This window comes from Lagenorhynchus albirostris, chromosome 10 (assembly GCF_949774975.1).
Source record: "Lagenorhynchus albirostris chromosome 10, mLagAlb1.1, whole genome shotgun sequence".
NCBI lineage: Eukaryota > Metazoa > Chordata > Mammalia > Artiodactyla > Delphinidae > Lagenorhynchus > Lagenorhynchus albirostris.
This window is the reverse complement of record NC_083104.1, coordinates 50,962,504-50,975,935: the sequence shown is the minus strand read 5'-3', so window position 1 is coordinate 50,975,935 and position 13,432 is coordinate 50,962,504. Positions and strand designations below refer to the sequence as shown.

General features: G+C 45.8%; 1 pseudogene; it reads right to left on the bottom strand.

The window, feature by feature from the left end:
* Positions 1-4,291: 4,291 nt before the first annotated feature.
* LOC132527874 (embryonic polyadenylate-binding protein 2-like) lies at positions 4,292-12,632 on the bottom strand (annotated as a pseudogene).
* Between the last annotated feature and the right edge of the window lie 800 nt (positions 12,633-13,432).

Below are 13,432 nucleotides of genomic sequence, written 5' to 3'. Positions count from 1 at the left end.
GTGGTTGCCCCAGGGCTGATTTTAATGGGAACAATTTCACACGTTCCTCCTTCTTTGGCTACATCAGCGCATAGGTCACTGTATATATTTAAGGGCTCAGCATGGAGGTCTGAGAGTGTCTAATTGAAAAGGGCAGCAGCCACTTTTACAAGTCAGCCTGGGACAGAGGAACAGCTATGCAAACCCTCACTCGCCCAGAAGTAGGTCGGCCTGGAGGAAAATGACTTGGTGGGCGGGGTGATTCTGTGTTCCAACCTCCCGCAGTGACTCTAAAATTAACCTTTGTTACACTTCCTGCTCTTCTGACCTTTAAGGATTGTTGGCTGTTATCTTATTTTTTAAATTATAAAATACTAGCTTTATTTAATATCACAACATTAAATAATCTCTAGGATATGGGTACTCTGTACTTTTTGGTTCAATATAAGCTCGAACTTTTCATTTCTTTTTCTTTTTTAAAAAATTTTTTTATTGTAGTATAGTTGATTTACAGTGTTGTGTTACCTTCTGCTGCACAGCAAAGTGAGTCAGTTATGCATATACGTATAGCCCCTTTTTTTAGACTTTTTTCCCCATATAGGTTACAGAGTATTGAGTAGAGTTCCTTGTGCTATACAGTAGGTCTTCATTGGTTATCTATTTTATATATAGTAGTGTGTACATATCAATCCCAATCTCCCAATTTATCTCTCCTCTGTTTCTCCCCCGGTAATCATGATTGCTTTCTACATCTGTAACTCTATTTCTGTTTTGTAAATAAGTTCATTTGTACCATTTTTTTAGATTCCACGTATAAGCGATATCATAAGATATTTGTCCTTCTCTGTCTGACTTACTTCACTCAGCATGACAGTCTCTAGGTCCATCCATGTTGCTGCAAGTGGCATTATTTCATTCTTTTTTTATTCCATTGTATATATGTACCACATCTTCTTTATCCATTCATCTGTTGATGGACATTTAGGTTGATTCCATGTCCTGGCTATTATAAATAGTGCTGCAATGAACATTGGGGGTGCGTGTGTCTTTTCTAACTATGGTTTTCTCCAGGTATATTTGGCTCTTATTTTAATTATGAGCAACACTGTTTCATTCAGTCATTCATTCCTTCCTGCAAGCATGCATGCCTTCATCTACAGGAGCTGACCTTTCAGGCTCCATCCTGGGTGCTGAGGCCACAGCACAGACCGGACCCAAGGGCTGTGGCTTCTAGCTCCTTATAGAACTCAGCACAGGTTGGGTCCAGGTGACCACTCTGAACAGGATCTTTTCAGGTGTGTCTATTGCATGCCCATCAGGCAAGTTGTTGATCTGCTCTGAGCTTCAGTTTCCTCTTGTATAAGGTGGGATCAATATCACCTACCTCACGTGATTATTGTGAGAATAAAGAAAACCAAGTGTGTACACGGTTAGCGCCATGCTTGGCTGTTACCACCGAGGATCGTAGCTTTGTCCTTGAGCGTGTGGTGTACTTGGGGCATGCAAATACCAGTAGCCCAGAGTGTGAGCGGCTGCAACTTCTGCTTGGCTTTCTGGCACGGGTACCCCAATAACCCGGTGAACTTAACAAATGCTCTTCACTAACGTGCCCTATATTTATTTTGTGAGATGACAGTGTGACAAAGTGGCCAAAGGCATGGGCTCTGGGGCTGGGGGTCTGACACTTTATTAGCTGCAGGACTTGAAGCAAATGACTTCGCCTCTGTGCTTCCCCAGATCCAAAACAGGCGCAGTAATGGCACTTTCTGCCTGAAGTTATTATGTTCTAATGCATGAAAAGCTCTTAGAATGGTCTCTGACACCTAGTAAGCTCTCAAAATTATGAGCTATTATTATGATTGCCCTAGGCAACTTGTTAAATGTTGTCTGATGACAAATGTAAAGGTTTGTGTGAATCTACTAGACAGTCTGGACCAGTGGTCTCAGGTCCCTGGACCCTGTTTCCTCTGAGGTTGACATGAGAGCTGCACCCCCTCCCCTACCTCCCCTGTCCTTGGAATGTACCTTCCACTCACCATCCCCCAGTGGAGCCGGTTTCAAGGACACAGCCTTGACAGAATAAGGTGTTGGAACCATCTGGACAGTATATGTGACTGAACCCAGTTAAGGCCTCTGTATAAACTTGTAAAATTCTGGCAGGCGGGCGGGAGATGCCCTTGACGTGTGGTGCCCAAGACCAGCCTCGTGTGCAAGTTCCCTGGCTTGTCACACCTGCCGCCTCCTCATCTGGAGTGGCTGCCTCTAAACTTGATCCTTCTCTGCCCTCCGTGTGTAGGGTTAGTTTGCAAACCAGCATGTGCTGGTGGGGGTGGGGCGGTGACGGTGGGTGATGAGGGGTGTGGGTGGAGTGATGGCACGTCTTTGCTGGTAGTCTAGGTGGGGAATGTTGATGAGTAGCTGGTGTTGACGGTGAAGCGATGAGTCAGCAGCAGTGGTGCTCAGGCACCAGGAGGACTCAGTGGTGAGGTAGGAGGACGGACCCTCCCCTCTGACTCCCTGGAGGCCCTCCATGCTGTGACTACAAAGCAGACCCATGTTCAGGAATCAGGTTTGTCTCCGATTCCAGTGCATTTCAGGTGCAGAGCTCTGTGGGACGCTGGGCAGTGCTCCCCAGGAGCCCAGGTGTTTCCCCAGCTGTGGTCAGTCGTGGCCAGGCTGGCATTCTGAGCAGCAAGGCCAGTGTGGCATGTAGTCTAAGAACTCGTTTCATTTGCTTTTGGACAGGCCTACCTACGCTTTATTTTACAGTCTCACCTCATATTCAATTTTTTTTTTTCTCTGAGAAATCACAAGCACTTTAAAGATATTGTACCAGGGCTTCCCTGGTGGCACAGTGGTTGAGAGTCCGCCTGCCGATGCAGGGGACACGGGTTCGTGCCCCAGTCCGGGAGGATCCCACATGCCGCGGAGCGGCTGGGCCCGTGAGCCATGGCCGCTGAGACTGCGCATCTGGAGCCTGTGCTCCGCAACGGGAGAGGCCACAACAGTGAGAGGCCCGCGTACCGCAAAAAAAAAAAAAAATAAATAAAAAGCTATTGTACCAATGTTTCTTATAACATCCCTTTGATGTTGGGGTCAGATAAAAGAACCCAGCTTTAGGGGTGACAAAACTGAGATGATCCTCCAGATCACATGTTTCTTAAACTATTGAGAGGGGGCATCTGGTTTACAACCCTTCCTGTGGCTGCAGAATTAATTTTTGTTGAAAAAAAAAAAGAGGCCATTTTGTTATATTTCAACTTCCCCTCAACAACGGCAAAAGAGACAACAAGAAAAACTCTCTTCTTTTTCAGAGAGTCATCCTGGGCCCCTTCTCTCCGGTGTGTGTGTCTGTGACCCTATTTCCTTTCTGGTGAGGTACTGGAGTATGGGGGCTGATACTGCAGGAGTGAGTGGGGAAATGGGAGCAGACAAGAAATTTTCTTTTTTTAAAAAAATTTATTGGAGCAGAGTTGATTTACAATGTTGCGTTAGTTTCAGGTATACAGCAAAGTGATTCAGTTATATGTATATATACATATTCTTTTTCAGATTCTTTTCCATTATAGGTTATTACAAGATCTTGAGTAGAGTTCCCGGTGCTGTACAGTAGGTCCTTGTTGATTTTATATATATATATATATATATATATTTTAAAGTTTGCATTTTCTGATTGTGGGAATTTGTAAGAGTAGCTGACCGTTGAAATTGGAACCCTTTTTTTATTTTTATTTATATATGGCTGTGTTGGGTCTTCGTTTCTGTGCGAGGGCTTTCTCTAGTTGTGGCAAGCGGGGGCCACTCTTCATCGCAGTGCGCGGGCCTCTCGCTATCACGGCCTCTCTTGTTGCGGAGCACAGGCTCCAGATGCGCAGGCTTAGTAGTTGTGGCTCACGGGCCTAGTTGTTCCGCGGCATGTGGGATCTTCCCAGACCAGGGCTCGAACCCGTGTCCCCTGCATTGGCAGGCAGATTCTCAACCACTGTGCCACCAGGGAAGCCCGATTATCTATTTTATATATAGTAGTGTGTATCTGTTAATCCCAACCTCCTAATTTATCCCTCCCCCACTCCCTTTCCCCTTTGGTAACGATAGTTTGCTTTCTATACCTGTGAGTCTCTTTCTATTTTGTATATAAGTTCATTTGTACCATTTTTTTAGGTCCCACATATAAGCGTTATCATATATTTGTCTCTCTCTGTCTGACTTAAGAAGTTTTCATTTTAAGCTTTGGTAAGTGAGTGGTGTTTGCACTACGCCTTGTCATCTAGGGAACCATCTTGGAGAGGGAGAAAAACCCCAACCAAACCTGTCATTTTTTAAAAAAAGTATTTGTTCCACATTCCATAAGGCTGAGCAAAATCACATTTTCCTTGGTTAAAGCAGATGCAGTTTCTCGCAGAGAGCCTTTGAAGATGGGCTGCTGCCGCCGTTCCTGGTGGTGTCCTGTCGTGCCAGGGCCAGGACAAGTGCAGCTGGCCTCCACGTCGATGTGTTTTAACTGAAAAAGAAATAGAAAGGTACACTTCAGGACATACTGATCTCTAAAAGGCTGCTTCCTAGAATTGCTGTTTGCTAGGCTGCCAGCAGCCCCTCCGACTCCTCTTTGCAGATGTTTTATGGACGTGATTTAAACCTCAGGACTCTTCCTTTTTTCCCTCTGGAGAAGGAGCTTGGTGCTCTCAACTCATTAACTTATGTTCCCGTTATTTGCCTGCCGTTGCAATCCTCTGCTTGCAATAACGTGGCATCGCACTGTCAGGGGAGGTTCATGTCACAGAGGTGGCCTCGATGGGCGATCAGCAGTGATGGCAAATTTGCAAATTTAAGAACAGCGCACACGGCAAAAATGAGATGCAGCATGGGAAGTGCTGATGAAGACAGACTTTCTAATATTCCCGTCCTGTGGTTCTACGTGATGTGTGGTCCGGGAAGGGGGAAGAATTATGAACATTTTGGTGCTTGGGGTTGAGACTCTCGGGGGCCTAGCCGTGCCGATTTGTGGTGTGGGGTCTTGGGACATTTGTTCCACAGACACCCGAGGGACCTGCTCAGTGCAGAGGAAGATGTGAACCCTGTCATGAGAGGATGAACAGGCTTTGGGGAGAGGTAGTGAGACAGTGGAACTGAGGAGAGATGTTCCAGCAGAGTGTTCCAGCAACTAGAGGTGTGCACAGGGGATGTAGATGTCCATGGGAGAGGAGATTTGCTCTGCTGGATTAGAGCAGGTCAGAGAGGAAGAGATTGTCACTGACCACCTGCCAAGGGCACCAGGAATACACATGTAGTTGAACTTGGGTTTGTAACCTGCTGCATGAAAAGAGAACATGCACCCCACGGAACCATGGAGTGTCTGGGTAAGAGTGGTTCGGAGAGGCTTCAGAGAGGCTTGGGCTTGTGTTTGGTGATTTGAGTACAAGGAAGTGGGGTCTCTTCTGAGTCAGTCTTGTTAGAAAGAGGGGCAATTTGGTGACTGGGCATCTTAATACCTTTAGTCTAGGAGGTGGGATGAATGGAGTGGGGATAGAGATGTCCTTGGAAAAGAAGCCATGGCAGCTCACGTCAGCTTCAGGAGGGGAGGTGTGGTCCTTCTCCTTGTTGCACAGTGTCTTTGTTTTCAATTTCTATTCAGGTGTGATTCCCAAGTGGTATCATTTGTGTCTTGTTGGAGTTCTCGACTGGCGTTGATAGTCTATGAAATTGTTAATTTCATCAGGGGGAACATCACAGCCTAGCTGGTAGCACCTGGGTCAATGACTAGCTGCTTTTATTCTTCTCAAAATGCTTGGTCTGGGCACTGAAGGGTGAGTAGGATTTTTCCAGGTCAAAGAGGGAAGGCATCTCCCGTGGAGAGAGGGTATAGCTGGAGGAGATTGAGGGAGGCCTGGAGTATCACAAGAGGCTGAGGATGCTGTGAGCAGCTTGAGTGTCAGAGGTGAGGATGTGTGTGGGAGACGGGGAGAAAGGCCCTGGATTAGAGGGGGCCGGGTGGGGAGGACTTTGCCCCTGGCTACGGAGCTTTGACTGTATTCTTTGGCCATCTTCATCGGAGTGCTCAATTCAGAGCAGCTGGTCAACAGATGTTTATTGATGTGGGATGGCCTTCATTTTCCCTGCACACGCTTCTTTTCTTCACACCATGGATTGCCATCAAAGCCCAAAAGGAAGGCTACCCAAAGGGGGGATATCCTTCTAGGAGTCTAGATATGCTTCTCTTGCAGTAACGCTTGGACTACTATAGGAACCGAGATGGAAGGCTTCTTCCGGAACGTTTGATCTGCTCCCCTCTTTCACAAAGGGGGACCTGAAGCCACACTTGGCAATGTACTGGCTTGAGATTCCACAGCAAATCATGAAAGGATGAGGACTTGACCTCACATCCCCGGCTGCCTTGTCTCTGCTCTTTCAAAACCTCCCTGAATTGATGCTTACATAATCCTAGTAAATCCTGGGGCTCCACATGGCTGGGTCACTGCAGAGACACCCCCCCTCCCCCTGCCAATTCACAAAAATAAAATGAAGCAGCCAGAGGTAATTGAGAAGGAATTCCATTGTTACAGGACTCTGTTGAAGACCTTTAAGGCGATGTGGTTCCTGAGCTCTAGTAACACTTCCAAAGGCCTTTCCTCCTCTCCCCTCTCAGCTTCTCCAGGTGGCCTCTGTGCCAACACCCACACGGCTCCCTAACCACAGACTGGGGCTGGATCTTCTCTTGCTCCTTCCTTCCTCTCGTCTACTTCTTTCATAAATGGATTGGCCTGGCCTCTCTGTCCATACCCTCTGTTCCATCCTCCTTTTTCTCAGTGCCCATCCCACCTTTATATCAGTCAGGGTTGTGTCTGGTTACATGTTACAGAAGCCTCACTACGGTGGCTAAAACAAGTAAGAGGTTTCTTTTTCTCCCCGCAAAAAAGTCCATAGCAAGGTGCTCCACAGGTGGTCCAGCAGGTCCTTCTGCTTTTCTGCTCTGCCATTTATGCTGTGTAGCTTTCTTCATTCTCACAGATGGCTGCTGTGTCTGTAGGCATCGTGTTTGCATTCCAGGCCAGAAGAGGGGAAATGGACAAAGGCAGAAGACATGTGCCTGATGAATAGTTTCTTTATTTAAAAAAAAAATTTTTTTTATTGAAGTATAGTTGGTTACAATGTTGCATTAGTTTCTGGTGAACAGCAAAGTTATTCATATATATACGAATATATATATATGAATATATATATATGAATATATATATTCTTTTCCAGTATGGTTTATTACAGGCTATTGAATAAAGTTCTCTGTGGTATACAGTAGGACCTTGTTGTTTATGTATTTTATATACAGTAGTTGGTACCTGCTAGTTCCAAACTCCTATTTTATCCCTTCCCCACCCCCTTTCCTGTTTGGTAACCCTAAGCTTGTTTTCTATGTCAGTGAGCCTGTTTCTGTTTCGTAAATAAGTTCATTGTGTCATACTTTAGATTCTACCTGTGTTATCATATATCTGTCTTTCTCTGTCTGACTTACTTCACTTAGTATGGTAATCTCTGGGTCCATCCATGTTGCTGCAGATGACATTACTTCATTCCTTTTAATGGCTGAGTAGTATTCCATTGTATATATGTACCACATCTTCTTTGTCTCTTTATCTGAATGGTGTCTTTATATTGGGAAAACAGTTACTTTCCATGAAGCCTCATCCAGTAGATTGATACTTACATCCCATTGGCCAGAAGTGGTCACATGGCCATCACTAGCTGCAGGGGATCCTGGGGAAGTAAGTATAATTGTCACCTGGAAACCCTGGGGAAAAAAATCAGGGTCCTGTTAATAAAGATGGGAAGAAGAGATATTGGGTAAGAAGTTGGCAATGTCTGGTATACTCATCCTCTAGATTTTGCATCACAAGAATGTTGAGGGCAGATTTAGTAAAAACAGGGCTCTTGTCCACGTTGGGATGGGGCAGAGAAGCTGATGGAGCAAAGTTATCCACACGTGAATTAGTATTTGCTTAAATAAGCAAGATCTATTCTAGAACACATTGACTTAGTTTTCATTTTGTGACTTTTTAGCTTTTAAAAGTAAGTTAGAGGGTTTCCCTGGTGGTGCAGTGGTTGAGAGTCTGTCTGCCGATGCAGGGGACACGGGTTCGTGCCCCGGTCCGGGAAGATCCCACATGCCGCGGAGTGGCTGGGCCCGTGAGCCATGGCTGCTGAGCCTGCGCGTCTGGAGCCTGTGCTCTGCAACGGGAGAGGCCACAACAGTGAGAGGCCTGCGTACTGCAAAAAAAAAAAAAAAAAAGTAAGTTAGAAATCTAAGTAGACATTTAGGATATATTGCCTATAGGAAACGAAATATTTTTTTCTTAATGCATTCTACTCAATGTCAGGACTTTGCTCTGAGAAAATTCAATTCCAAGAAGACAAGTTTCCAAAATGCATTCTACTAAGATTAGAGTTGTTTCTGTCTTATTATGCACTAGAATAAAATAATTACAGAGAACAAAAACACCAAGCTCTTGGTACTATAATTTCAATTCTCATTTTTGTCATTGTGTACATAGACATTTGATGTTATTACAGTGGGTGCATACCAATTGGTAGTGATCTGTTCTTTTCCATTTAACAGTATTTTATAGACAGGGTTTTACGGACTGACAGTTCATATGGTTATTTTTAGTGACAATGTAATATTGTGATATGCTATAGCTCACTTAGTCATTCCCCTTTGATCAGAGGTTATTTGAAAAATATTTAACAACCGATACCTCATTAACATCGATTAGTCAGAAGAGACCAGGCTATAGAAACAGAGCATGTACTGAAGGCCCCTGCTGGACCTGGCATTAGCTCTTGTTGCTGGGTGTAGAGTGGTCAGGGGTCCATTTGGTGATGGCAAATTTGGTAGTGGATATTTACTAACTGATATGGAAGGACTGCAACAATTCAGTAACCAGTTGTAAATTAGCTTTTGCTATACAGTAAGCCATTCCAAAACCTAGTGACTTAAAAAAAAGCAGTACCCTTAGCTCATGATTCTGTGGGTCAGCAATTTGTGCTGGGGTTTGGGTGATTCTACTGGTCCTGACTAGGGTTATTTGTATGCCTGTGGTTTGCTGCTGGTCAGTTAGACAGTCTGCTACTGGGTGCTGCAGGGTCACCTGGTGTGATGGAGATGACTTGACTGTATGTATTTCATCTTCCAGAAGGCTAGATGGAACTTTTCACATGGCTGGATGGAGTTGCAAGAAATCAAGCAAAAAACGTGCAAGGACTCCTGAGGTCTGGGCTTGGAATGGGAACAGTGTGTCTTCTGCCACGCTTAATTGGCTAAAGCAAGTTCCAAGGTCAGCCACAAGGACTCCACCTCTGTATGGAAGATGCTGTAAAATCACACTGAAAACAGGTAGGGACACAGGGAAGAGCATAATTTGGGCCATTTTTGCAAAAACTACCATGCTGTTGTATACCAGAATGGCAGACTGAGTATCACTCTGTTAGAAATGAAGCATTTATAGTGTGCATTACTCTGCACATTACGTGTATCACTGCTATGAACATCACATTCTTCCTGATGATTTTACCATTCTCGGCATTAGAAAAATACTTACTAAGGGAGCATGGTGGGAAGATCTTCACTCATTCTGGAGTCATTCATTCAGCATCCCTCTGCACTAGGTTGGGGGAGGGCAGAAGCAGCGGGCACATTTGTCTGGAGTCCAGCAGGGAAGATACACAGTAGTGGACAGCACAATGTGGAATGTGGCTTCTGCTTTGGTAGTGATGTGTGTGGAGGGGTCTGGGGCATGTGCCTGTGGCCCAGAGGGAGAGATGTGGGTGGGGAATATGTGTGTGTGTGTGTGTGTGTGTGTGTGTGTGTGTGTGTGTGTGTGTGTGTGTGTGTGTGTGTGTGTGTGTGTGTGTCTTATGTAAGGCAAGGCAGCTCAGGAGTAGGTAATGACTGACTTTCTTTTTTTACATTTTATTTATTGGCCATCCCACAAAGCTTGTGGGATCTTAGTTCCCTAACCAGGGATTGAACTCGTGCCCCCTGCAGCAGAAGCGCCGACCGCCAGGGAATTCCCTGTAATGACTGACTTTAGATTTGAAAAATGAGCTAGCCAAAGAATGTGGTGAAGAGTGAACCCCAGTATTCACAAGGCATTTTATCCAGATAATGAATGAGGGTGCTCTGGGGCAGGGAGCCAGCCAGAGGGATATTGCACTGAAAAGCAGGGCAAGGTCGAAGTGCTTTCAGCCTGCCTTTGACCTTTATCTTGGAGGCAGTGCAGGGCCACCGGTGACTGCACGTTTTATTGTGAAGATTCTCAGGATTAGAGCAGAAGAGGTGGTTTGACCAGTGCAGGCTGTTTGATTCTCTGCAGTTGGGAGCAGGTTCTTGTCCTAGAAGCAGAGGAAGAATCACTTTTCTTTTCTGAACACACCTTGGTTCTCCGAGAAATCACACTAGGAGAAATAAACTTGGCCTCACGTCACATCTTCCATTAAGATAAGATCTAGATGGAGCAAAGATTTAAGTATTAAAAAAAAAGGTCATAATGTATTAGTAGAAAATATGAAAATAGTTTTAATCTCAAAATGGGCAAGACTTTCCCAGAAGTCATAGTAAAGGCGATTGATGTATTTGACCACCTAAAGCAAAATAGAAATAAAAAACACCTGCACTGCAAAAAAACACCACATACAAAGTAAAAAAACCAACAACAAATTAGGAAAAAATATTTGCAATGTGTGGCAGCCTTGCTATCTGGCTATTTAGTTTTCCTAACATTATTTTGTTGAAAAAAATCTTTTTCTTACTGATTCAGAATATCATCTTTATCATATGTTAAATGTTTATCTATTTATACACACATTTATTGATGGATATTTTTGGGGGCTTTAAATTCTGTTCCTTTCATCTATCTGTCCTTTCATGTGCCAGCACCATATTAACTTAATTACTGTAGTATTGTAATATATCTTAATATCTGGCAGTCCTCTCCCATTGCTTTTATTTTATTTTTTTATTGAAGTATCGTTGATTTACAGTGTTGTGTTAGTTTCAGGTGTACAGCACAGTGATTCAGTTACACAAATATATATATATATATATACACACACACATATATATACTTTTTCAGATTCTTTTCCATTATAGGTTATTACAAAATATTGGGTATAGTTCCCAGGGCTATACAGCAGGTCCTTGTCGGTTATCTATTTTATATATAGTAGTGTATGTTAATCCCAACCACCTAATTTATTCCTCCCCCCCTTTCCCCTTTGGTAAGCATAAGTTCATTTTCTGTGTCTGTGGGTCTATTTCCATTTTCACATTGCTTAAAAAAAAAAATAACCATTAAGACACACGATTCTACTTTTCTATAAAAGGCGTTGGGGGCTTCCCTGGTGGTGCAGTGGTTGAGAGTCCGCCTGCTGATGCAGGGGACGCGGGTTCGTGCCCCGGTCCGGGAGGATCCCACATGCCGCGGAGCGTCTGGGTCCGTGAGCCATGGCCGCGGAGCCTGCGCGTCTGGAGCCTGTGCTCCGCAACGGGAGAGGCCCGCGTACCGCAAAAATAAATAAATAAATAAATAAAAGGCGTTGGTTCAACAGCCCTGAGAATGCCGACCGGGGAGCACACCCAGCGCCGCCTGGGCCTCACCTGGCTGCAGCTTTGCCCGGTGTCCTCCAAAGCCCCCAGTAGCCCCAGTGCTAGGCCCACACCGTGCGCTGTTTCCTGACCGAGGGCTTCGGCCGTGGGGTGTGAGCCCTCCTCCCGCCGAGTGAAGGGGGCGGGGCAGTGATTCTGCGCAGAGTAAATGGGCCTACGAGGAGCACAGGTGTTTACACTTGACCCAGCTGCAGCCTCTCTCTCAAAATCGGCTCCTCCCTTCAGTACGGTGAAAACTACGGGAGAATCCGCCGCGCTCCAGGTTCCGCCCTCGTGGTCCGACACGGGCCCTACCCTGGAGGCTGCTGTGGGGAGAGGGTCCGCCCCGGCACCTGGGTGTCTCTGAAGGCCTCCGCGGTCCGTGGAGCTGATTCCTGGTAAGTTGTTTCTTTTGGGTAGCACCTTGAAAGACGCTCTTGTTCGGCTCCATGGCGGCCTGGGCCGAGCTCTTGGTGGCAAACTCTATGCAGGCATAGCCCTTGGGGTGTCGGGAGAGCTTGTCGCACAGGATGGCCACCTGGAGTATCTCGCCGCAGTGGTTGAAATAGGCGTCCAGCTCCTGGGCCGTGCCGCCGTAGTCCACATTGCCCATGTAGTTGGATCTGTGGTCGGCCTCCACCTTCTCCCTGGGGGTGTCTGGCTTGGGGCTCAGCAGCTGCCCGACCAGCAGGGCCCCGGCGTCTTCCTCTTCCCCCTCTGGGCCCTGGGCCTGCTCCATGGCCCACAGCTTCAGTTTCATGGCTTCCAGCTCCCGGTCCGGTACCGGGCACTCGGCCAGGTCCTCCTTCTCCAAGAGAGACGGCAGGAAGCCCGCGTCTTCCTCGTCCTCTTCCCCCGCTTCCCCTGTCTCCTCCTCCTCCCTGTCTCCAGCTCTGGGGCCCAGAGGGGTCTTCCCGGCCCGGCGGCACCAGGCGCCCCAGCCCTGGGCCTCGGGGTTGGAAGCTCTCTGTCAGGCCTCTGTGGTGTGAGGGAAGAGAGCGCGGCTGAGGAAGGGCCGCATGGCGGCCGGGGCAGGAGGGGAGATAGGCCAGGCCTCTGCTCACCTCCATGCCCTTACATTGCTTTTATTTATTTTTTAATTAAAAAATTATTTATTTTATTTATTTTTGCCTGCCTTGGGTCTTGTTGCTGTGCTTGGGTTTTCTCTAGTTGCCGCGAGCTGGGGCTACTCTTTTTTTTTTTTTTTTTTTGCGGTACGTGAGCCTCTCACTGTTGTGGCCTCTCCCGTTGCGGAGCACAGGCTCCGGACGCGCAGGCTCCGGCCATGGCTCACGGGCCTAGCCGCTCTGCGGCATTGTCTTTAAAAGGAGACTTTTCTTAAAAACGTTTGCTTGGGTTTTTTGTTTGTTTTGTTTTTTTGCATTTGAGGTGTTTCCTATTTAAGAATGTGGCACATCTTCCCATTAATGCAAGTCGTTTTTTGGTGTGCATCCCTCAGGGGTAATTTAAATTTTCTTCACATCAATTTTGCACATCTTAGGTTATTTCTGTATATTTTATCCTTCTTGGTTACTATAAATGAGATATTTTCTTCTTTGATAATTCTAACTGGCTATTAAATTCTTTATATTAATCTTGTATCCATCCAGCCTACAAATTTTTTTTATTGTCTTGGACTTTTATTGGTTGATAATCATACCAACTACAAATAACTTGGCCTCCACTTTTAAATTTTTTTATACTTTATATTTCTGTTTATTGTTGATTGCTTTGATTAGTATTTCCAGAACCGTTGTAAATAATAAGGGTGATAGTGGGCGTTCTTATTTTGTTCCTGGCTTTAATGGGAGTGCTTCTTGT